Here is a 23,872-nt window from a genome sequence, read left to right as displayed (position 1 = left end):
TCCTGAACTACAGCTCATTCTTTTCCGGAGATAGAGCTGGGAATGACTCTCCCAGAAGTCCCAGGACAGGAGTGTCACCTTCGGGAGTGCCTTCTGGATAGGGAAACTGAGGATCCTAGCATCAAATAGCTGCTCAGTGTTAGAGTCATGATCTAGATCCTGAATTTACTGAAGGCAGGGAAGAGGGTGTGGGAGGGACAAGAAAAACAAAACCAAACAGAACCTCTGCTAAAAAATGGTTCTTCTTAGATAAATAGCACCTTTTCTTTAAGCTCTTTATTTTTTTGTTAATGACTAATATCAAAGGCTTTCCTGGAAGTAGGTCTCACAGGTGGAGGGAAAAATGAACATTTATGAGTAAAAGGATAGGGCTTTGTGGGGAGAGTGCATTGAAGATAAGGGTTCAAAACACATATTAGGTCAATTTCTAATTTGCCATTGGACTAGCCTAGGCTAGAAGCACTGACTAGTGAAATGCCCAAGTTAGCCACAGGGACAATCACTAAAAAGTATTTCTTTTGATTTCCCTTGATGATTTCACCAAATATATATCTCATATATGCACAGAAAATGCAAGCCTTGAAAATGCTGAGATATTTGTGAGCCTAATCTTGATGGACATCAAAACTTATGACAGAAAGTGGAGTAAGTGATAAGCTTGGGATTTGCATTTATTATTAACAAATAGTGCTTACTCTATGCCAAGCACTATTGTAAGTCACCAGCAAATTCTGATTCATTTTATCTTCATAATAACTATATTGATAGGTGTCATTTATAATCCTACTTTTTTATTTTTTAAGGACGCTGAGACCCAGAGAAGTTAAATACCTTGTTCAATGTCACACAGTTAGTAGACTACAGAAACCCAGATTTATAACCAGACCATCTGAACTTTTGTCACTTGGCTGTACCACCTCATTATAAACCATGTGTAGGGAAAGGTCTAAATTGACAAGAATCTGAACTAAAGGCAGAAGAGGGAAATGAGAAAGTGAGTGATGCTGGAACCTGGGGAGAATCTAAGTTCAGAAGTTCTCAGGGACGAGTCCTAGGAGAGGGCCTGAGATATGGCTGGAATATTAACTTGGGGTGGCATCTAAGTCCCCTGAGACAAGACTCTGTTTGCCTTAAAGTTCAGAAAGGAAAAGAATATGTGACTTCAGTGATGAGCAGTAACATTTTCCCTTTAAGTAATAGGAGAAGAGAGGGTCTCTGGGGAAGGAAAGACCTCTTGCTGCCAGGTGTCTAGGTATTTATTCCCCGGATGAACATGGGGAAAAGTGACAGTCATTGTACTGGTTTCAGAAATCCCTTAAAACCAAAGCTTCAGTTGCCCAGAACAGGGTTAACAGCTGTGTGTCAGGCTCTCCACTGTGTCTGCAGTCACATGTTTTCACTGGAGTAACAGTTCCTGATAGGTATGCATTAGTCTCCTATGGCCACTATAACAAATTAGCACAAACTTGGTGGCATGAAACAAAATACATGTATTCTCTTACAGTTCTGGATGTCAGAAGTCTGAAAGCTCTTTCACTGGGCTGAACTCCAGAGGTGATAGGGCTGTACTCACTCTGGAAACTCGAGAACAGGATCAGTTTAAGATGAGATAGCACCTACAACATAAGCTGAGAACTGTTGGGTGCAAGTCAGTGACACTGAATATGAAGGCAGTACGAGTTTAGAGAATTAAATCGGCGAATAAAGGTTTACTTGTTAATATTTGGGAAGGTTTTAATTTTACACAACAAACATTTATGGAGAAAAAGTGACTGGAGAACAGGAATGTGCATGGGATTTGGTAATTGGTAGTGGGGTATCTGCTGTTACAGTCACGAATCCACATGCTTTGTCCTCAACTGGCAAGTGGAATTCTGTCCCCCACCACTGACGTTGTCAGCTAGAACTGGATTTTGGCATTTCATTGGCTCAAGTCACACTTTCTTTTGGTGTTAGAATCTCCTTATAGTTTACAATCTTGTGTTCTACATAGGTTGCTTTTTAAAAGCTAAATTCTAGCATAGGCTGGGGTTTTGCCTACACGGACTCTGTCATAGGCGACGCCATGGACTTCTCCAAGGGTGTTCAATCAAGTTGTCAGAAGTGTGCAGGAAGCTGTAAGACAGGTTGTTAAGATACAGAGGGCAAGTTAAACTTTAAAATGCACTGTAAGAGACGCTGCCTCGTGACTTAGTATATTCCAGGCCCTATTGAATTCACTAGGTCCCCACAGCCAAGCAAACTGGAACCTGTAGGGCTTCTTAGATGAGGGGCCGTCTGTGATACTTAACCTCTGCCATGTTCCAGGGCAACTGCTACTTTTCAATCTAGAAGAAAACCAGTAGAAACAAAATTCTTATTGCAAAATCTTATATTAATACTCTCAAAAATAATAACTAAGGTTTTCTTACGTGCTATTGATGAAAATCATGATGATCTAATTTTGTAATGAAAAATTTTAAATTTTATTATTTAATTATGGGTGAAATTTAGCATCTCTTCAAGCATGTTTCCAAGTTATTTGTGTTTTCTTCTAAAATGTATTTCTTCTTAAATGAAAGGCAACTCAAAGTTTGTTCTATGTCTATAATTGTAAGGAATAAGCTAGTCATTTATTTCTCCAAAAATATTATTGTGTTTTTTGATAAAGAAAATTAAACACTGACCCAAGGGGAAAGCTGACAAATCTCAATACCTTAACATTTTTTAGGGCCAACTATCCTAATGTCAAAAAAAAAGAAAAGAAAAAATATTGTCAGTACATACGATTGTGTTTAGAATTAAACTATCATTTAAAGTACTATTATAAATCATTAAGAGCAAATAAATCCATAGAGAATAGGGAAAAGACATGAATAGTTTGACAAAAAAGAAAATATAAATAGCTTAGACCATATGAATACATGCTCAGTAGCATTCATATTTTATATTAAAACTAAAATAACTGTGAAATATCATTTTAACTTTTATATTCATACAAAAAATCATTGCTGAAGATGTGGAGAAATGAAAATTTTCAGGCAATTTTAACAAGAATGCACATTGGGATAGCCACTTTGAAGCACAATTTAAAAATATCTTTCACATTTTTCAATGTATTTACTATTTGACCCGACAATTCCATCTCAAGGACTCTCTCCTATGGATGTGTCTAACACAGGAGCAAAGATATGTGTCCATTGTTATTATTAGTAACGGTCTGGAAACATTTTAAAAGACTCATTAATAGGAAACTGATTAAAATAATTATAGTGTGTTCATATAATGGCTCACCTTACAGCCATTTTTAAAATGAGGTACCTCCGTAAGTTCTGACATGCTGACATAGAATTTTCTCTAAGCTATATTGTTAAGAGAAAAAAATGAAAGTTGTAGAAGAAGGAAACACAGGGCACAATAATATACATAGAAAATTCCAGAAACTATACATAAAAACTTTTAAGCAGTAAGATGAGTGGGAAAATTGTTTTCACTGTTTACCTGTTTTGCTCTTTTGCATATACATTTCCTACTCTAATTATATAATCTAGCTAAGGACAAGTAAAGTGTACCATGTCAAAATAGTCTGAGCTCTATAAGCTTTTTAACATATCTTTAAGGAGGAAAAACATTCAGCTGAAATATGTCAAAAGGAAATTACAGAAAGAATGAACAGATAGATGAGTATCCATGAGGCATGACACTTTTAAATCTAGATACCTAGAGTGTTTCACAAATATATCCGGGCAGGCAATGTGTACACTAGTCTCACTGGCTAGTTCACTTCATATAATTCATGCCAATTCCTCATATTGGGTTCAAAGAACACAATTGTACCTAAAGGCCTAATAGAAATACTCCTAAAACTTTTGTGACTATAAAAGGAAGATGCTCAGTGTAGGAAATATGATGAGACCTTGTCTCTACAAAAACGTTTATATTAAAACTAGCCATGCATGGTGGTGCATGCCTGTAGTCCCAGCTACTTGGGAATCTGAGGTGGGAGGATCTCTTAAGACTAGGAGTTCAAGGCTGCAGTGAACCATGATCATGCCATTGCCTTCCAGCCTGAGTAACACAGTGATACAGGGTCTTAAACAACAAAACAAAACAAATATCAAAAAAATTGCTAAATACAGTTTCAAAGATTAATTGTTCATTTTAGACAATTTATACACAATTTCTCTGATTCTGAAGAATTTGATATTTTAGTCTAAACCTTAGTTAACTATGATATCTAAAAATGTCTTAAAAGAGAAAAAGAAATATGCTATTAAATCTCATTACTACTCTTAGGTTGATACATTTCCCAATAATCAACTTAGCTTAAAAGTACTCAAATAATATGGCATTGTATTGCTCAGATTCAATGCCACTTTTGGGAGTAAATATAATAACCAAACTTAGATTCACCTATTTATGGAATAATTATTACCCTCCTTAACATCCTTTGTGTGATTGGACTGGTAAGTAGTATCATTAACTGTCAATTAAAAAGCCACACTCACTGATTTTATCAGAAGTAAATATACTCAAGAAAAAGACCTTGGACATCATCATAATCGGGATTTATACAAACTAGTGGATTAGAAAAGTCATGATGGAAGTCAGATTTCAGAGAGTGACTGGCAGAAAATCTCTGAAAGTACAGAAAGGATTGAGTCTACTAGGGCTGACTCAGAAATAAGACCTACTTTTCAAAAGGGATAATGATTTTGGGTAGAGAGTCAGGCTGTGACTGAATTTAGTCTGCATTATTTCCTACCAGACTGCCTAAACAGTGCTAAAAAGAGAGTTTTGTAGGTAGAAATTAAATAATTGTGGCACCGGAAGCCCAAGCCATTCAGTGGGAATCTGTTTTCTTTACAGAGGGTGCTGGATGGTATAGACTAGACTCTTTCAATAGCAGCCTTAATCATGGATGTGTCATAAGAACAGAAAATTAAAGAGAACTGAAGACATGTTGTGGAACTTTGGGAGTCAGAACAGTAAAATAAGGTGCTCCTGGAGCTTGGAGTTGAAGCCTTTATAGGTGTGGCCCAAGCAGCACACTGGTAATGATATCCATGGGCTGAAGAGGTAGAGGGTTTCCAGGCTTTAAAACAAGTGTGGTGAAACAAGTACCCTCACGGGCCTTTCTGCTAGAAGTCAGCATTAAATATACTTTTGGATTTAGTGCTGGTCTTCCAGGACATCAGAGAAACCTCTAAACATCGATAATAAAGAAAGGCAAAAATCTGTGTACTGAAAGTAGAGCAGCGAAGGGCAAGCAAATAAAAATTGGATGTTCCCAAGGGCAAAATCAACATTAGTATCTTATCATGTGAATTAAGCCTCAGGCTAATGGTAAGGAAGTAAATCCGACCCATAGTTGTGTGTGTAAAACCAGAAACCCTGAATAGGGAAGTAGTTCAAGATAGGAAGTCCCTCTGGTTCCCAGCAGATACAAAGGCGAAACCACAGAATAATGTCAACCAAGCGCATATAAACTTACAACCAAAGGTCATCAAATATACACCAAAATAAGCCACCAAGGGTAAAAATGTGGAGAAAAAGCAGGTACTTCTTGTATTAAATATTTCAGTATGGAGTATTAAAATGACTCTTATTAGATGTTAATAAATAAAAGAAGTAATCACAAATTTAAACAAGCAATAAGAACACAGTACAGATATTAAAAGGAATCATGTACTATGTTTTGAAATGAAAATGTATTGTCAGAGTAAAAAAAACATCCTCAAGGACTTCTGTAAACAACAGATTAGCACACTGAAAAAAAGATTACTGAACTGGAAGCTAGATCAGAAGAAATCAGACAATGTAATACAAAGGGACAAGAAAATGTATAACATGAAGAGGCCAATGGGAATGGAGGACAGAGCCCTAAGTTTCACCATACATCTAATCAGAGTTATATAAAGAGAGAAAGGAGGAGAGGAAATATTTGAGGAGTATTTTTTCCAGAAATGATTAAAGGCATGAATTCACAGATATAAGTAAAAAGAAATCTAGACCCAGATCCATTGTAGAGAAACTATAGACTATCAAAGACAAAGAGAAGAGGTTAAAAGCAGCCAGAGAGAAAATATAGATAATCCAGCAAATTACAAAAGCTACATGACAATTAACATCTTAATAGCAACAAGAGAAATTAGAAGACAAAACTTAACTGTCAGCACCAAACTGGGCACTCAGGAAAAATACATGTTAGAATAAATGTAAAATTAAGATTTCATTTTAGGCACTCAAAAACTAGAAGTTTTTATGTAAAGCACCTTCTAAAAGTTATACTTAAGAAGAAAAAAATAACTTCGGAAGGAAATTCTCACATGTAAGATCAAGAAGGCATAGAAACAGATAAACATGTAGCTAAATACAATTAAGCCATATCATATGAAGTAATTATAGTGTTGTCTAATTAGTAGTGTTGAAAATGACAAAAATATGATAAAAATAATGACATGCACACCAGGAGGGAGGAGTTCAAGGCATTACATTTCTCATACTGTTTTTGAGGGGAGGTTAAGAGACTTTTTAAAAGCATACATGGTAACAAGTTAAGATCAGTAACTAAAATTGAAATAGCATATAAAACTTTTCAGCCTGTGGGTATGTAGGAATGAAATAACAAACAAAACAACAGTTGAATGAAAAAGAGAGGCAAGACCTAGTGTTTGATAGACCAGTAGGGTGACCATGATTTATAATAATCTATTTAAATTTCAAAATAGCTGGAAAAGAATAATTCTAATGTTTCTAGCCATAAAGACGAGAAATATTTAAGTTGATGAATATCTCAAGTACACTAATTTTATCTTTACAAATTATATGAATGTATTAAATTATCACATGTAATCCCAAATTAAATCTATTATGAATCAATAAAATAAGATAAAGTTTTTCTTAAAGTTAAAAAAGAAAGGCAAGAAAGCAAGAAAAAAAATTCTTGAAGCAAAGGGACGCATTGCAAGGATAAAAGAGTAGACAAGTCTAAATATAGTATTAACCACATTAATTTAGACATATTAAACTAGCTGGTTAGAAAACAAATTGTCAGATTAAAAAAAAAGAAAATCTTGACAAATGCTGTTTGTATTAGACAAGCGTAACACTTAAGGGCACAGAAAGTTTTATATAAAAGGATGGACAAATTATTCTAAGCCAATTAACCAAAAGAAATTAGAAATACTGATTTTTTAAAAATGGGTATATTGGAATCAAAGTTGCATAACCTCTATAGAAAAAATTAAAAATATGTCTTGAAAGATATTATAGAAAATTTAAATAAATTGTGAGACATTTCATATTCATTAGACTCAGGGTGTTAAAGATGATGGTTTGCTCTAAGCAATCCATAGGGGATTCAAGAACTTCCACTCAAAATCTCCGTAGAATATTTTTGAAGAACTTGATGAGATGATTCTAAAATTTACATAGCAGACATCAATACCAAGAATGGTCAAAATTATCCTTAAACAAAAATAAAGTGGGGGGAGGGATTGCCTTACTAGATAATAAGAGTTGTTATAAAGCTATAATACTCAAGATTTTGTTGTACTGTAAGAGATGGAGACATTGACCAATGGAGCAGAATATATCGATAATAGGAACAGACCAATGTAACCTGGACATCTGAGAAATGAGAGTGTTGGATTTGTAGGGAGAATTATAGACTATTATGAGTGCAGAGTTGGGCTTTCTTAAACAAATGTAAAACATACAAACAGAATTGGTTTAAGTTCTAATTTACAGAAGTTAAGAATTTCTCTTTTCATGTAAACACACCAAAGAGAAAATGAAAGCAAGTCACAACTGAAGTAGATATTTGCAGTATGTCCAGCTTACATGAAGAGCTACAAATCAGCAAGTTAAAGACACCTGCAGAAATTCTGGTTATGTGTGTGACACTCCCTGATCCTCAAGATCCCAAATTCAGGGACTATTCAAGAGACACAGAAGTCAGAAGTCGTGGCTGAATTCTTTGGGACTGAGGAATTTCCTAGACTTTGGGGATTGACACTGAAATGACTTCTTGGGAAAACAAGCAGGTGATCTTAGGGAATTTCAATTTACTTATAGTCTATGAAATATGTCAATTTGCAGTACTTTGTAATGTGTACTTCTGGTTGTGTATTCTTATCAAGTAGTACAGTCAGATGAATACAGAATAATTTTAAGATGTTGGGGCAATTGCATTAGGGCAAGTTATTAAGAAAAAAACATGTTCTTCACTAGTGTTGAGGGTAAATATATATACGTTTTTTACCAACTGAAATGTGAGCAAGGCATGAAATATTGCATGAAAGACTAGTTGCCTGAAAATATGGAATAGTATTCTTTATATCTTTGTCTGCCTTTCTGCCTTGAAGGCTTTGGTTTCTCTCATCTCTCTTTCCACAGGCCTCAAAATCTAGAATGTCCTCTCCATCCTTTTGTTTTCCATACAAACTGTAGCTACCTGTCTAGCTTCTCCTCTCCTCTCCTCTCCTCTCCTCTCCTCTCCTCTTCTCCCCTCTCTTCTCCTCTTTCCTCCCAATCCCTCCCCTCCCCTATCCTTTCCCTCCCTTCTCCCCTCTTCCCTTCCCTCTCCTTCTTCCCCCCAACTTCTCCCCTCTCTCTGTCCCCTCTTTTCACCTCCTCTTCCCTTCCTCTCCTCCCTTTCCCCTCCTCTCCCTGTTTTCTCTTCCTCTTTTCTGTCTTCTCATCTTCTGTCCACTCTTTTTAAATGTTGACCCTGACTTTTCTTATCATCTTAAAGAGAATAACATTGTTTCCTATCAATAACACTGTGTCCTATTAAGGACAGTGCAGGAATAAATAGTCACAAATTCCTTTGATTGGAATTTATGTTTCAAATAATAAAGGCTGTTTAATAAAATTTCAATGGTCTTTTGCCATAATAATAGGTTAATAATTTAATTAACCAACCAAACATTCATATATGCTATACTATTTTTTCTTCACCTAAATATTTATTTGTTAAGCACGTTCCTTGAGACCCTACATTCCTGTAAGTTGTCTTTTCTCAAACTGGGTTCTATAGATCCTTGGGGATTCAACCACAAACATCTTCTCAAAGATCCAAGAGTTCTATGTGAGAAATCTAAAAAACACTATATTTTTATTTAAAAGAAGATTTACAAATTTAATAGATTTGTCTTTTAATTCTCTGAATAATCCCCTTATAACAGGATACTCCCTTCTCAACCTCAGGGATCTAATTTGTGCCTATATTTATGACTATGCTGTTGCTCAGTAAGTTCTCAAAGTGAGCACATTTAACTCAAAGTGTTGTTAAATATGTCTGGTAGCCATTAGGTGAATAACAATCATAATATCAGAAGGACAATAATTGCCTGATTTCTGCCTCATACCTATTTTGGGTACTTTTTCTATCAATAAATACAAAATTTCTCTTTTACAGTGGTAATTCTCAACTGAAGACACTTTTCATAGAATAAGACTTTAATGTCTTATTGGAATTAAAGAACGATCTTTAACATAATATTGCATAAAATTAGCAAAGCAAATCTTACAATAGTATAATAAAAGTACAATACTTTATGAACAAATTGGTTTTAGTCCAAGAATTACAAGGTTGATTTAACATATGAAAATCAATTAATGTAATTCACCACACTAACAGGTTAAAAAATGAGAATTATATAATCACTATACGTAGAAAAAGCATTTGACAAAACATACAACTCATTGCTCATAAAAATTGTCAGTAAACTAGGAATAGAAGGAACCTTAGTCAACCTGATAAATGGCACCCGTAGAAGTCCTATGGTAAATATGATGAAAGATTTCATAATGATGAAAGATTGAATGCTTTCTTCAAAGATTGAAGAAAAGGATGCTCACCATTTCTATTCAACATTGTATTAGAAGGCCTACCAAGTGCAAAAACTAAAATGAGAGGGATGAATATTTGAAAGGAAAAGGAAAGCTATCTGCAGATAACATAATTTTATAGCTAGAAACTCTTATGGAATCTAAAAGAAAATTATTAGAACTAATACTCGGATGTAGCAATATTATAGAACACAAGTTGAAAGAATAAAATTGTTTTATTTCTATATATTAGCAATAAAGAAGTAGAAAATAAAATTTGAAAACATTATCAAAAACATTGAATACCTAGTAATAAACATAAAATATGTGTAGGAACTCTGCATTGAAAACTAGTGCAGGCTCTAACCTGTAATGCACAAGGTAGGATCGGGGTGGAAGTGGGGCCTGAGGCTGCACCAGGGCCGGATGTGGGGTGGTAACTGGCAGGGCTTCAACCCAGAGCTGTGGCACAGCTGTGGGGTGGGGAAGGCTCTGGGGAGAGGAAGGAGTGGGTGGGGACCACTTAGCCTGCTTTAGGACTGAGGGTGCATGAGCTGTCCCACCTAAGACAGAGGGGACCCTAGTAGGGAAGAGCTACCAGAGATGGGGAGAATCAGCCCTGAGTCTCACTGTGCAGGCAGAGGACACCCTGAAGAGCTGGCGCCACACCTGCCGCACAGGGTGCCCCATGGCTGTGGGCTGCAGAGGCCACTATGGCCTGTGCTGCTGCTCTCATTGTCCGTTGCTCCTGAAAGTTTGGACACTTGCGGTGTCCTGCTTGCCAACAACTGACTCTCAGGTGTTTCCAGTCTTCACTTGGCAGCCTGACCTCAGGGGTTTTGGAAATGATCCCCCCTTTATATGTCCTCCCAAATCCAGACATCCCCTTTCTGGGTAACTTCTCTCCAGGTGCTCGTGGACATCACAGAGCAGGAGTCTAGCAGCTTCCACATGCCTGCTTGCAGGGCCTCCCAGAGACAGGCATCTGGCAGGCGGCTAGAAATGAGCTCTTGCAAGAGAATGGAGAGGGAGAAGGGGGTGGAACACATTTGTGTCAGGGCAAGGGGTAGGCTGGGTGCTTTTTGCCTGAGACGACCCAGCCAGGGCTCACTGGAGAGCAGCACTCAGGACAGGGCACAGTGGGTGGATCATGAGATCGAGACCATCCTGGCCAACATGGTGAAACCCCCTCTCTACTGAAAATACAAAAACAAATTAGCTGGGTGTGGTGGTGCACGCCTATAGTACCAGCTACTTGGAAGGCTAAGAGAGGAGAATTGCTTGAACCCAGGAGGCAGAGGTTGCAGTGAGCTGAGATCATGCCACTGAACTCCCTCCTGGTGACAGAGCAGGACTCCTTCTCAAAAAACAAACAAACAAACAAAAATATAAAACAAAACAAAAAACAAAGATTGTGATGAGTCCCATGAGTCTGAGTTAAAGCAGAGTTTGCCCAAGGAGGAGCAGAGAGGGTGGTAGGTACAGATCCCAGTCCAGTGAATCAGTGTGACTCCTGGGATGAGTTGAAAGATTGACATTCTGACAGAGAGTGGGTCACATGGGGAGCTTGGGTCAGAGACCAAAAGAGGTTTGGACAGGCAATGGAATCCAGTGTCTGAGAGTGCCTTGGAGTTAAAAAGGAAACATCACTACCTAGACGTGAGAACTAGACCATTAACAGATTGAGGGCCAGGGCACAAAGAAACTCTATGATAAAGGGAAGGAAAGGACAGTGATGGGGTGGCTGGGTCATGTGGGAGGGTGGACAGCAAGAGATGAAAAGGCCAAGGTTAGCAAGGACTCTAGCAGGGAAGCTATGACATCCCAGGGGGACACAGAGGGAGTAGCGTCCTCCACCAGTTCTCACGACAGGATGTCCTGCTCCCCTAGCTGTTGTGTGGCACCCCTGTCTGCAGAGATCTTGATGGAGTTTGCACAAGGCTACTTTCAACAGGAGCTTTCCCAGCTGGCTGCAGGAGACAGGCGGTACTGACTACAGCCAGGAGCACTCCCAGGACAGGACGCTGGCAAAGTTCGCATCCTCCCACATCTTGACTACACCATTGCTGCAGATTTTCTGCCCTGAATGAGTTCTGAGTTAGGTAAAACAAACGCAACGGCCTTGTGTCAGTCCTTCAGGTAACCTCTGGACAGGTTAGAACAAACATACACAATTCTTTTTTCTTCTCTACTCCCTGGGGAACCAAGGACCAGGGTCCCATCCTGGGAACCTGGCCACCTTCTTCAAGACCATCGCCAAGCGGAGAGAGAGTGGGGGTGAGGGCAAGGAAACACACAGCAAAGCTGCCTTGTTATTTTTAAGCTGCTTTTGTGCTGCTTGAGCTTTCACTCCATTGAAGCTCCTTGGGCTATTTCCCAGAGTTCTGAGAAAGCTGAACCCAGCCACCCAGTTTACTTCCACAATTGCCCCCAAATCTGCATCTACAGAGAAGCATCAGTGAGCAAAGGGGCCTTTATCAGAGCGACAGAGGAGGAGGGAGCACTGAGCACACCCCATGGCCCCAAATTTAAAACTCTCTCTTAGTGATAATTTCCTTTAAAAGTGCCTTTTGCACTGCTTGGCCCTTGAGGGCTCTCAGCCCTCTCACGTGTACCCATGTGGTCCCAACCTGCCAGCGTCCTCCTCCCCTTGCCAAGGGTCTCTCCCTCTCTCCCAACAATCTAAAATATTTTTCCATTTTTATACAGAGCAAGCCAGCTCCCAGGAGTCCCTAAGCCTACCTGCACATTCTAAAGCCATCTAGATTTGAAGTACAGATAGGAGGCCTTCTATTTGGTATAACTGAAGAGAGAAGTTGCAGTGATTTAAAGCACTGTCTTTTTGTTTTGTTTTGAATCACACCAGTGGTTGTTTCCCTATGAAGGGTTGTTTTATGAGGTGTATGTATGTGAGTATACATGTACACACACATACACATACGTATGCACACACACATACATATGCCATACACACACATGCTCCCATATTTTATTTATTTATTTATATTTGAGATGTAGTCTTGCTCTCTTGCCCAGGCTGAAGTGCAGTGGCGCGGTCTTGGCTTACTACAACCTCCATCTCCCAGGCTTAAGTGATTCTGAAATCCCTGCCTCAGCCTCCCCAGTAGCTGGAATTACAGGCGGCCACAACCACACCTGGCTAATCTTTGCATTTTCACTAGAGACGGGGTTTCATCATGTTGGCCAGGCTGGCCTTGAACTCCTGACCTCAGGTCATCTGCCCACTTTGGCCTCCCAAAGTGCTGGGATTACAGGCATGAGCCACCGCGCCCGACTGCTCCCATATTTTATATCCTCATATTAACAGATTCAATTAGCTTAGCTTAAAAAGCATTGCCATTCATTGGTGTGCTGGGTCCCGAAAGCCACTGCGCACACCTTCTCAGTGCCCTGTAGCAGTGCTGTCATGTTGGTATCTTGAAATGATAGAGTGGTGGAGTATTTACACCATGGAATACCAGCAATGGTACCTTTTAACAAGAGTGAGCATCCCACCGTTTCGCAGAGTTTGATGCTCACTACTACGTTATTAAGATCCCACCCTGGTGGAAGCAAGCATCGTATCATTTCCTCATTAATTTCCTCAAGTCTCATGATAATTCTAATAAATCAACCACAGCCAAAACTTTTTCCTCCCATGTGATGAAACCTCACAAGAGTTGGTATCTCCCTTTTTGTTTGTTTTCTCTGACAAGACAGCTTGTTCATAATCCCTCCCCATCAAAGGACTTACACTTCGAAATCCCCTCTTCTGCTCTCCTTTCGCTGCCAGATGATGCTCTGTTTGGCAAAGACCCGCAATTCATTTCTGACATCTCTCGCTTTGGCATTTGCAGCCTGATTCTGGCCCAGACTGACTTTAAAGACCCAGATCTCTTAGATCTAAAAATACCCTTCAAAGTTTGAACATAGGTAAGATCTAGAGAGAGAAGTTCCATGTGAGAAAATAGGGTCTACAAATGGCCTGAAGTATATTTCTAAAAAACAAATCAGTATTCTAAAAGGCAAAAAGTTGCTGAAAAATTTCAAATGTTAAAGGAGACTACAGAGGCATACTATCCGATTATGGCATGTGGTCTTATGGTAGACCAGTACTCCAGGGACGACAGTGCTATAAAGGACATTACTAGGTAAAAAATTGACAGAATTGACATGCAGAAAGAAGATTCAATAAAATTTCTTTAGTAATGTTAAATTTGCTGAAGTTGGTAACCTCTGTACATACCGAAGTATCTACTTTGTGAATGAATATACTCTGAAGTACTTAGAGAAGGACCATGTTGTATGCAACTTATTCTCAAAGCTTAAGGAAAAATATTGATATGTATATATAGAAAACAAATCTGACAAAATTTTAAAAATTTGAGAACCTAGGTAAAAATGTATAGAACTCTTCTTTTTTTCTTATAATTTAGCTGTAACTTTGCAATTATTTCCCAAAAAGTGTTTAAAACTTTTTTCCTACATAACCCCAGTAGACTCGGGACTTGGAGACACACAATAAGAAAGAAGAAAAGTAAAGAGATTCAAGCCTGAAAAGTGGTTCAGGGACTGCAGATATCTATTGTGGTGATTGTTATTAGACTTCCAGTCACCACACCAACAGCTTTTTTTCTTAATCAAACCAGTTCTAAGAATATATAATATATTAGCCAGCAACAAAAATCTCCATGGGTAAAGCCATCTGATGACTGCCTCAGCTCACTGCCTATAGCTCCAACCACCCTGCAACCCAGACAACTGGATTCTGGGAGTTTTAGTTCTGTTGCAACTGTTCTAACTGTCATTACTGGTATATAGAGAAGAGCCACTGATGATCCCTTTCAGGATGCTGTGGCTCCCTTTACAATTAAATTTCTCACGCCTTGGTAAAAGGTCTTTTGGACTCTACTTGGATGTAGTTAAGAGGGTAGGCAAGTGGTTCTTAGATGAGAAATCTACTCTAGCATTTTGATTTCCTTGGGCCCTGTAGACCTTCTGCAACATACCAATGGAGTTCTGGCATTTCACCTGGATTTAGTCTAGGTCACCAGATTTTAGTCAATTAACCAAGCAAACTCTTAGAGCCACTCAAAAGGACACATTGAATCCAGAATCTTGGCTTAACGTTTCTATATCGTTGATTTCATCCTTGTCCAATATTATATATCTTTCCTCCTGATCAGACCCTTAGGCTCTATTTTCATGCATGTTCCTCGGGTTTCTGTCTATATAAATTGATAAACTCTTGGAATATTTTGGTGTAACTTGCATCCTCTCATGGTTTACACTTTGAAACTCACACTCTGGGGCCTGGTGAGACTTGAATCTGGTTACAAATGTAGAAACAAGAGGCATTGAGGGTTTTCAGGAAGGTTAGCAATCCTTTGCAAGGCAATTACCTTGAAAGAAGTTATTACAATCTTTAGGCTAAGAATACTAACCTTAGTCTTGGAGGAAGGGTTTCCATCTGCAAAAGGGGCTCTGAAGAATTTAGAGATTCGTGGTCTCCAGCTTCACTGGAATTTGTCCATGTGTCCCCTTTTAATTGTTAGAGAGAGTCCCACTCTTAGTCAACGTACCAACTTCAACATGAATTCAATTTGCCTTGTAATTCAGCCAACAGAAAGATCAGATTTTGAATCTGTTTTTCAGAAATCTTGGCCCTATGTCTACAGGAGAAAAAAAGGTATTCACTGAAGCATTCTACTCCCTTATGCAGAACTTGAACTGGGAATTCAAAGCCCCGACTTCATTGTTTTCTTTCCCTAAGTTTTCTATCTTACTTAGAAGCAACTAACCAATCCCATTATGGTCCTTATTTCTACCAAAATGTTCTATGGTATCACTACTTGATCCTCCAAACCTCTGCCTTCTACAGGCTGGTGATTCCAGATGCCTGCAGGTGATCAGATATCTAAGTAACCCTCTTGCCACCAAATACCACACACGGTTCAGTTACTCTTTCAAAAAAAATTATCAAGTAACTACTCTATGCCAGAGACTCTTCTAGTCCTGAAGATATAGCAATAAAGAAGATAAAGACAGTTCCTGCTGCCATTCAGCTTGGTTCTAGTGAGAAAGACAGATACATTAAAAAATAACTTGACATTACATTTTCAAGAATTTAAGTACTGTCTTGGAAAATGTAACTGTGTAAGAAGACAGATATTGACAAGAAGGACACTTTTAGTTCTTGTGGCGAGGAAGTATAGATTTAACTCTTATTAGTAAAAGAGTGTTTAAGAATAAAAATATATCAATACCCCTAACTTTGGAGACAAACCGAAGCACTGAATGTACTTCTATTTTTGATTTTTCCCTTAGCATGGTGAGTTGTTTGGGAAATGATTCAATAGTTATTTGTAGTTTCTAAATTCTCAGCAGCAGTTGCCTCCTGATATGTGTCACTATATATTCTGAGTTGACATCTGTTATCTGAATCACCAAAATAGTGCCTTGTTTTAAAATTTATCCACTATTGGCTTATGTTTTATCTTACTCTAGGCCATGTTATCACTACATGTGACATCTCTGTATATGTGTTTGTGAAACTGGGATAAAGTTGGCAAAACTTGAGATAGAGGAAACTATCTATGAAACATGTTTTGCATTAGTAGAACAGGAGGCATAAGCACATTTGGAATAGAAAGAACAGAGAAGGCGATATTGGAGAAATAGGATCTCACAAAGGAAAGTAGAATGCAAGTAGAGAACTTAAATGCAATGTAGGCAACAACCTTGCAGTTTGGACAACTATAGACCTACTATGGCTTATGGTTTCTACCAACTAGACTTAAGCTCCTTTTGGAATAAAGCCTTTGCCTCATGGAGGAAGTCAGTTAATGTTTGTTGATTGTGATTTTGATGATGACATTCTTGATGATATTCTATTTGGGGAACGTTTTTCAAAGTGGGGCTTTGACCTGACATACTCTTATACCAATAGAAAAACCAACATTTTCTCGCTGACACCTTAGGTATTGACAGATATCCGAAAGAAAAATAATTGATATGACCAAGCAATAGTGAAGTGTAGGATATTGATCTCCAGAGATTTGTGAGACTAAAAATTGTGCAAACGAATAAAAAAAATCATAGTCTAGATTATCACGATGTTGAACAATATAGTTATGTTTACACATAATGTTGGAAAAGGCATCAGTGCAATTTCTACAATGCACTGATGATAATGACAATGAAATTTCAGTGATAATGTGATAATGAAATTTTAGGAGAAATTATTAGTTTTTCATCTCTCTTAAATGGATGTGTGGTTTTTTTCTGTCCTCTTCCTTCTCCATTTATGCCTGTTCCGGTTCCTTGTTGACTTGGGGAAATATACATGTGGGTAATAAGGGTGAACATTTCTGCAGAAACAAAGCAGATCTATTATGCTTCAGCAGGCTTAATTCTCATTTGTTTAAAGAGGGTTTGAAAAGATGGGGGGTTTCCTATATATAGTCAATGCATACTTAAGAACACCTACTATGTGCTGGTTTCATTTTAGTCTCTAGGAACTGGGAGACATATTGAACCATCTGTACCTACATATATTAAAATTGTTGTACTGAAGAGTATTTCAAGGTCTTCTATCTACCTGTTTTCTTTTGGATGGAAGCAGTCAATGCAAACCAGCATTGTGAATGAGCTTGAGGAGAAAAAATTTAGGAGAAAAAATTCTCACTTTTGGGGTTTTTGCTACAAATTTTAAGAAGGGGGAGCTGTTTTCAGAAGAATGTGGAGCTATTTTGGCTTCATTGGCAGAGTAAGTCCGTTAATAATCCTGAAGCACTTTCCTTGTTGAAATAACACAAATTAGCATTTAACCCAGGAGGAAGAACACGTGAAGTTATTTAACATTTACATAAAATTATGGAGTAAACTCCAAACAGGTCGCCTCCGAAATGTATAATTACACTCAGCAGTCCTGTCAGCATACATAGAAACAATTTTATTTCCAATCATCTTCTGCTTTTATTCACTCAGGAATGTATCATTAAAATTTCCACAGAACAATGAACCTTAATAGGTGCTAATGCAATTGTGAATTATGGTAATTGTTCCCTAAATTAATCTCTGTACTTTCCATTCCTTATTGCCCTGTGCATAAGGAGTGTGAAAAAGATAATGTTGATACTGACATTTGTATAAATGGTATAAAAATTTATCTTATTTAATAAAAATTTAATATAAGAACTTGCTACTTTGTAAAGTAGTTTACTTAGAAAAAAATGTTAGATTTATGGCAAGCTGGGTTTCTGTAATCTTTAATTTGTGAAATTTGTGAGGGAAAATGGCAGTTGATCCATTTTGGTTATCTTTGGGGTATGTGTATGCACCCAGGTATCTGGATGGCACATGTATGTTCCTCTGTGCACATATCGCCAGGGCAGTGTATGCATTTGTACCCTTATCTATGTGCATGGCCTCTATGTGTATATGTTCACTCATTTACATAAACTACCCTCTTGGTATAATAAAATCCACCATTATGTGTTGAATTGTGTTCCTCTCAAATTCATGTGCTGGAGTCTATCTCCTAGTTCTTCAGAATGTGACCATATTTGAAGATAGGGTCTTAAAGAGGTGATTAAGTTAAAATGAGGCCATATGTTTGGGCTCCAATCCAATGTGACTGGTGTCCATCTAAGAAGAAGAAATTAGGGCAGAGATATAGAGGGAAGAGCACGCGAAGACACAGGGAGAAGATGGCCGTCTACAAGCCAAGGAGAGGGGCTCCTGAGAAACCAGCCCTGCCAACACTGTCATGTCAGATTTATGGCCTCCAGAACTGTGGGAAAATAAATTTCTGTTGTTTAAGCCACACAGTCTGTAGTACTTTGTTATGGCAGTCCTAACAAACTCATATACTCAGCTGGATTGGAAATAAAGAAATACAGGGTTTTGTCTTGTTTCTGTCACTCCTGAATTATATTTGGACATATCACTTAGCCTTCCCATTTGCAGTAGGGTCCAGTTCTTGACTACTTGTTTATTCAAACCATTCAGTTTCATAGTCTTTGCTAACTGCACCCTGACTTTACTCTGAGAAAACACTTACCCTTCACATTTACTTCTCACAGTTCAGACGGAGCTGATCTTCGGCTCCAGCTCCAGTGGGCATGTTCCTCAGGTCTGGCCAATCAGTATGTCCCATGCTCACAATGATTGGCTCAAGAATGCACATATGACAGAGCCCTGGACAATGAGATTCCATTTCAGGACTTAATCTGGAACTATTGCACAATTATAGGATCTCTGTTTGCTAAGGCGAGAGGATAAATGTCTGGGGCTTGCTGCAGCTGTCTTGGAACCACAGAGAAGGGTCAGACCAAGAATGAAGCCAATACAGAGAAAACTGAACCACAAGATGGAGAGAGATCCAGTACTAAGAACCCTCTGTGAGTCCCTGATCCAGCCTTGCCTGAAGCCAGTGATTCCTGGGGGCCCTCTGGTTTTCCTTAATAAGCTGGTAAATCCCTCTACTTTGTTTTCCCCTCAAGGCAGTTTGACTTGCATTCCTCTCATTGCTACCAAAAGAGTCCTGAGTTGTAGAATGGCTGAATGCTGCCTCTTCCTCTGCCAAATGAGTGTATCCTTTATAATTGAAACTATTTTTCCCCAATTAAATATTATATAGAACACAAATACTGCTGTGTATGTGAGAGGAGGCAGGAGTGAGGGGGGAAAATAAAACCTGACCCCTTTGACGTTCCTCTAATCCCCTGGTTCTGTGTGGACACCTTTGGGTTAGATGATTCAAAGTTTCCTGCCAATCCTTAGAATTATTAATTTTCTGTAGTTAGGAACATTTGTAGCATTCGGTGGGTAGGAACTTCAGGGACAAAGTGGAGAGCACAGTGACGAGGAAAAAGCACTAAAGAAAACACAGTCAGAGGTCACACACAGGCATTTTCTCCACCCGGTGCTGGTGAAGTTGCCGAATGACCGGAGGTGAGGGCTGCTTGTAAAGTGCTTTAATGTCGGGATACTCTATGTGATTTTTGTATCTGTCTCGGGCAGGGTTCCAGGATGTCAAGCACATGCTGAATTGAGAACACTCATGGAGAGAGGTATACTTGGTCCTCATGGTAGTAACAGAACTTAAAGAGCAGTATCACTGGAGCCACTAAAAACTTCCACAGATGGGTGAAAAGCCCACCAGGTTCAACTTGAATGCACCATAATTAGTAGTACTTTTATAGAAAATGTTTTACTGAGCCCCATCTGGGCTGAGTTTTGCCATTTAACGCAGTGATTTTTCACCAAATCTGAAGAAAACTTTGAAAAATACACGAGCCTTCAATCTCTCATCTGCTCTCGAATGTGTACATACAGTTTGCAATCAATTTCAAGGATTCTGTCCTTTCAAAGCCATTTTCATACTGGACCCCAGGAAAAGCGCTCCTGCTCTAGACACATGTGTCACACATGCATTTGCTGATCTATTTTTTAAGCCACTGGGATCTTTCTGAATCCAAATTCTTTAAATCATAGTTTAAGCAACTCTGCTAATTCATTTTGTCAACTGCCATTAACTTTTTCTTTTATTTTGTGAGTTGCTTTGTCTCTGATTTGGTTCACCTCTGAGTATAACCTAAGGAAGAGTTCCTCATTTACTTAACAAATATTTATTGGGAAAATGTATGTGCAATATCATGAAAGTGAAGATAAAGGGTCTCCATCGCCTTGGAACTTCCGGTCCTGTGGGAAAACACAGGACTTAGGTAACGTGAAGTCAGCAGAATCTTATAATGTCAGCTCTATCTCTAGAACAAGGGCATTAGATCTGTGGGACTCAGAGTAGCAGGGGACTCTTGCACCTAAGGCTGTGTAAAGTCTGCCCCTACAACTGTTGCAGCTTTGCAGAAATGTTGGAGGCTTCACAAAAAGAGATACTAACAAAGACTGAGGACTGCTAAGCATGCCCTATCCTATCACCAAACACTTCACTCAAAGGTAAGTTCAGTGAGGCACTTGGCTCTTGACTGAAAAATTTATGGACACTCTAAAATCTTTTTGATAAATAAATACTAAAATTTTGATATTTTGCCCATCATGGAAAAATTAATTTTGATCTTTTAAAATATTTCATTAAAATGTTTTCTATCACTGAGATTTTTGATGCTCTCTTTTTTTTTTTTTTTTTTTCAGACGGAGTCTCGCTCTGTCGCCCAGGCTGGAGTGCAGTGGCCGGATCTCGGCTCACTGCCAGCTCCGCCTCCCGGGTTCACGCCATTCTCCTGCCTCAGCCTCCCGAGTAGCTGGGACTACAGGCGCCCGCCACCTCGCCCGGCTAGTTTTTTGTATTTTTTTAGTAGAGACGGGTTTCACCGTGTCAGCCAGGATGGTCTCGATCTCCTGACCTCGTGATCCGCCCGTCTCGGCCTCCCAAAGTGCTGGGATTACAGGCTTGAGCCACCGCGCCCGGCCTTGATGCTCTCTTAAATTTTGTGCCTGAAGTGTCTTGCTCATCTCACCCTAGTCCCAGCCCTGCCTCACACTGCAGTGACAAGTCACAGCACATGGTTTAGAAATGTTTTCAATGGATCATTTTATAATTTAGTGTATATAGGATGCATATTGTTATAATAAATATTTGGGATTTTTTTTTGTGTGTGTGTGTGTGTGTGTATGTAACTAATTTGACTTCATGAGATTCTTTAAAAATTTACAGTAAGTGTTTGAGGGTCAGCAGATTGAGACACAGAGAGAACATACATGCATCATTTTTGACTCAACACCTCTTAGTTTAGCTTGGAAATCCTGCTGCACAGCACCACATCTGGTTCTGAGGTTTAGCTGTTGTCTACATCTGTCCTAGGTGGTCATAAAGAGCTGGTGGAGGGGCGGCATAATGGCTCATACCTGTAATCTCAGCACTTTGGGAGGCCAAGGTGGGCAGATCACTTGAACTCAGGAGGTGGAGACCAGGCTGGGCCACATGGCAAAACCCTGCCTCTTCCAAAAATACAAAAATGAGCTGGGCCTGGTGGCCTGTGCCTATAGTCCTAGCTACTCAGGAGGCTTAGATGGGAGGATCACCTGAGCCTGGGAGGTTGAGGCTACAATGAACCATAATTGTGCCACTGCATTCCAGCCTGGGTGATGGAGTAAGACCCTGTCTCCAAAAAAAAAAAAAAAGAAAAAAGAAAAAGAAAAAGAATAGAGCCAGTGAAGACTGCTGACTGCATGCCCTGTAGCTACATGCCTTGCCCTGAGGCCACTGTTATTTTCCCATTCACGATCCTCCATAGGATCGCTTAGCCCCCCACCTCTGGCTCTATGTGGCCCTGATCTCTTCTTACTGTCCCAAGTCCCATATCTCTGTCTTCTTCTGTTCCTAATTTTCTATCTGTTCCCCAGTCTCAATACCAGACTTTGTGTTTCATCCCTGACTCCTCTATTGCTGGCGTGTATCCGTCTCCCATGCTATTTCTTCGCCATCTGGAATAAGTTCTAGAAGCCTAATTAACTTGTAAAGTGCGTTCGGTTTGGATGGCACAACCCATCTTTCTTCCCCGTGACTTGAACCTCCTGACCTTTTCTCATAAAACACTCATGTCCTATTTGCTACCCTGTGCTCTGTTGTCATTAGTTTGTGTTGACAGTTTTATTGTTTCCTGGTGACCCCTGTCCATCCACAATTACTATGGTATGTAGCAACTTATTTATTTCAAAGTTAAATGTGTGGTATAAAAATAAAACCCAAAATTCCACATTCTCGGGGGCAAAAATCCCAGTTTTTAAAATATAATCCACATTCATTCATGTATGTATAAATCCTATTCTAACTTATTTCACTAAATTAGTGGCTAGGTCTCTTAACCACGTCCAGAGAACAGTTAGTAACTCTTGGCTTTTTAGAACTCCTAGGCTCTTAAAATTGTGCATATGAATAAACAAATGTTGAAAGAAAAGTTTTTCATGGAAGCCAAAATCAACCAAAAATAGATACATTTCAGCAATTACTGCATAAATGGCTTTAAAATATTGGCCTATTAATGAAGATGATTCATTTTCAAAACATCCTGGATTTTGACATGAAATAAGTTTATAGTTACGAGACCTGTGTGACCTCATCATAATGTTGGAATTAAAATAATGGAGAAAAAATAGTTTGTTATATAGCAGTATGAAGTGAGGGTGAGGAGACCAAGTTCTTTGCGTCAGTTGCTGCCACCGATTATAGAACCAGCTTGGATAAGACCTGAACCGTGTGGATGCCTCACGCGGGTAAAAGGAAACCACTAAAGCCGATGTAAACCAGCATCACATGGCTACAGACCTATATTTTAAAAAAATGTTTATCTCTAGTTACATTCCTGTGATCCGTTTACATAGTAACGGATCGTTATTTGATTTTAAAAGTTGAAAGGCCAGCACAAAGATGCAGAAAGAAAAAAAAAGTCCTGTGTGTTCCACAGGAGGCCAAGAAGTTAGGGATTTTTTCAGATACACGTAATTCTTCTTCTATGTATATGTGTACTCTTTAGACTGAGGATCCAGGTTTTATTAATTTCCATATTCTTTTTATAACTCTGTGGGATTCACATCTTTTGGGAGAATGGACTCTGGGAATAACCACATCTACTTGTAAAAGCATGCCCTTAACAGTTTATCTTTGGATTAATTGGTAAGTTTTTATGAGTCAAGTTGCCCTAGGCTTTTTCCTGAGTTTCTTCGGAGAAGCAATGGGAGGCAAAACTAACATTTTTCTGGTGCTTTGGGATCCTTGGGAAGAAGCTATGTGAGAAGCACAAAGTATCGCTCTCATTTGGCAATCGTGATTCGAAGGCATATTGAAGCAGACACTTGAATGCTCCAAATGACAAGATAATCCAGATAAACTTTACGCATCTTGCAGCACTTGAAGTTTCTAAAGCCAAATAGAGTGGAAGGATAAAAGACAAACCAAGTTCCTAAGTTAGTTCATATCCTATATGTACTTAATGTCTCTCCTTCATATGAATCCCTGCTGCCAGCAACAAATATTACAGCCAAGCACCTAGAGTTGGCCTATCTCCATGTGGACAATTCTATCACATATATG

The 23,872-nt window shown here is 38.8% G+C and overlaps 2 long non-coding RNA genes across 3 annotated transcripts in view; one reads left to right on the top strand and one right to left on the bottom strand.

The window, feature by feature from the left end:
- Nucleotides 1-1,708: 1,708 nt before the first annotated feature.
- On the bottom strand, nucleotides 1,709-14,556 carry LOC110741454. 2 transcript variants are annotated; one of them, XR_004177817.1, is made up of 4 exons: nucleotides 14,063-14,556; nucleotides 13,571-13,756; nucleotides 2,292-2,327; nucleotides 1,709-2,115 (listed from the first exon to the last, which is right to left on the bottom strand). It is a non-coding gene; the product is annotated as an uncharacterized LOC110741454 (long non-coding RNA). The 2 variants fall into 2 exon arrangements; XR_002517663.2 differs by lacking the exon at nucleotides 14,063-14,556 and having other exon boundaries at nucleotides 13,571-13,782.
- LOC103878446 overlaps nucleotides 14,500-23,872 on the top strand; it is a 27,155-nt gene continuing 17,782 nt past the window's right edge. The window contains exon 1 of the long non-coding RNA XR_001895972.3: nucleotides 14,500-14,746. This is a non-coding gene — a long non-coding RNA (uncharacterized LOC103878446). The remainder of the gene's footprint in view (nucleotides 14,747-23,872) is intronic.

The sequence above is a fragment of the Papio anubis genome, chromosome 13, assembly GCF_008728515.1.
Source record: "Papio anubis isolate 15944 chromosome 13, Panubis1.0, whole genome shotgun sequence".
Taxonomy (NCBI): domain Eukaryota; kingdom Metazoa; phylum Chordata; class Mammalia; order Primates; family Cercopithecidae; genus Papio; species Papio anubis.
The sequence above is the reverse complement of the archived record's forward strand: the minus strand, read 5'-3'. Positions and strand labels throughout refer to the sequence as shown.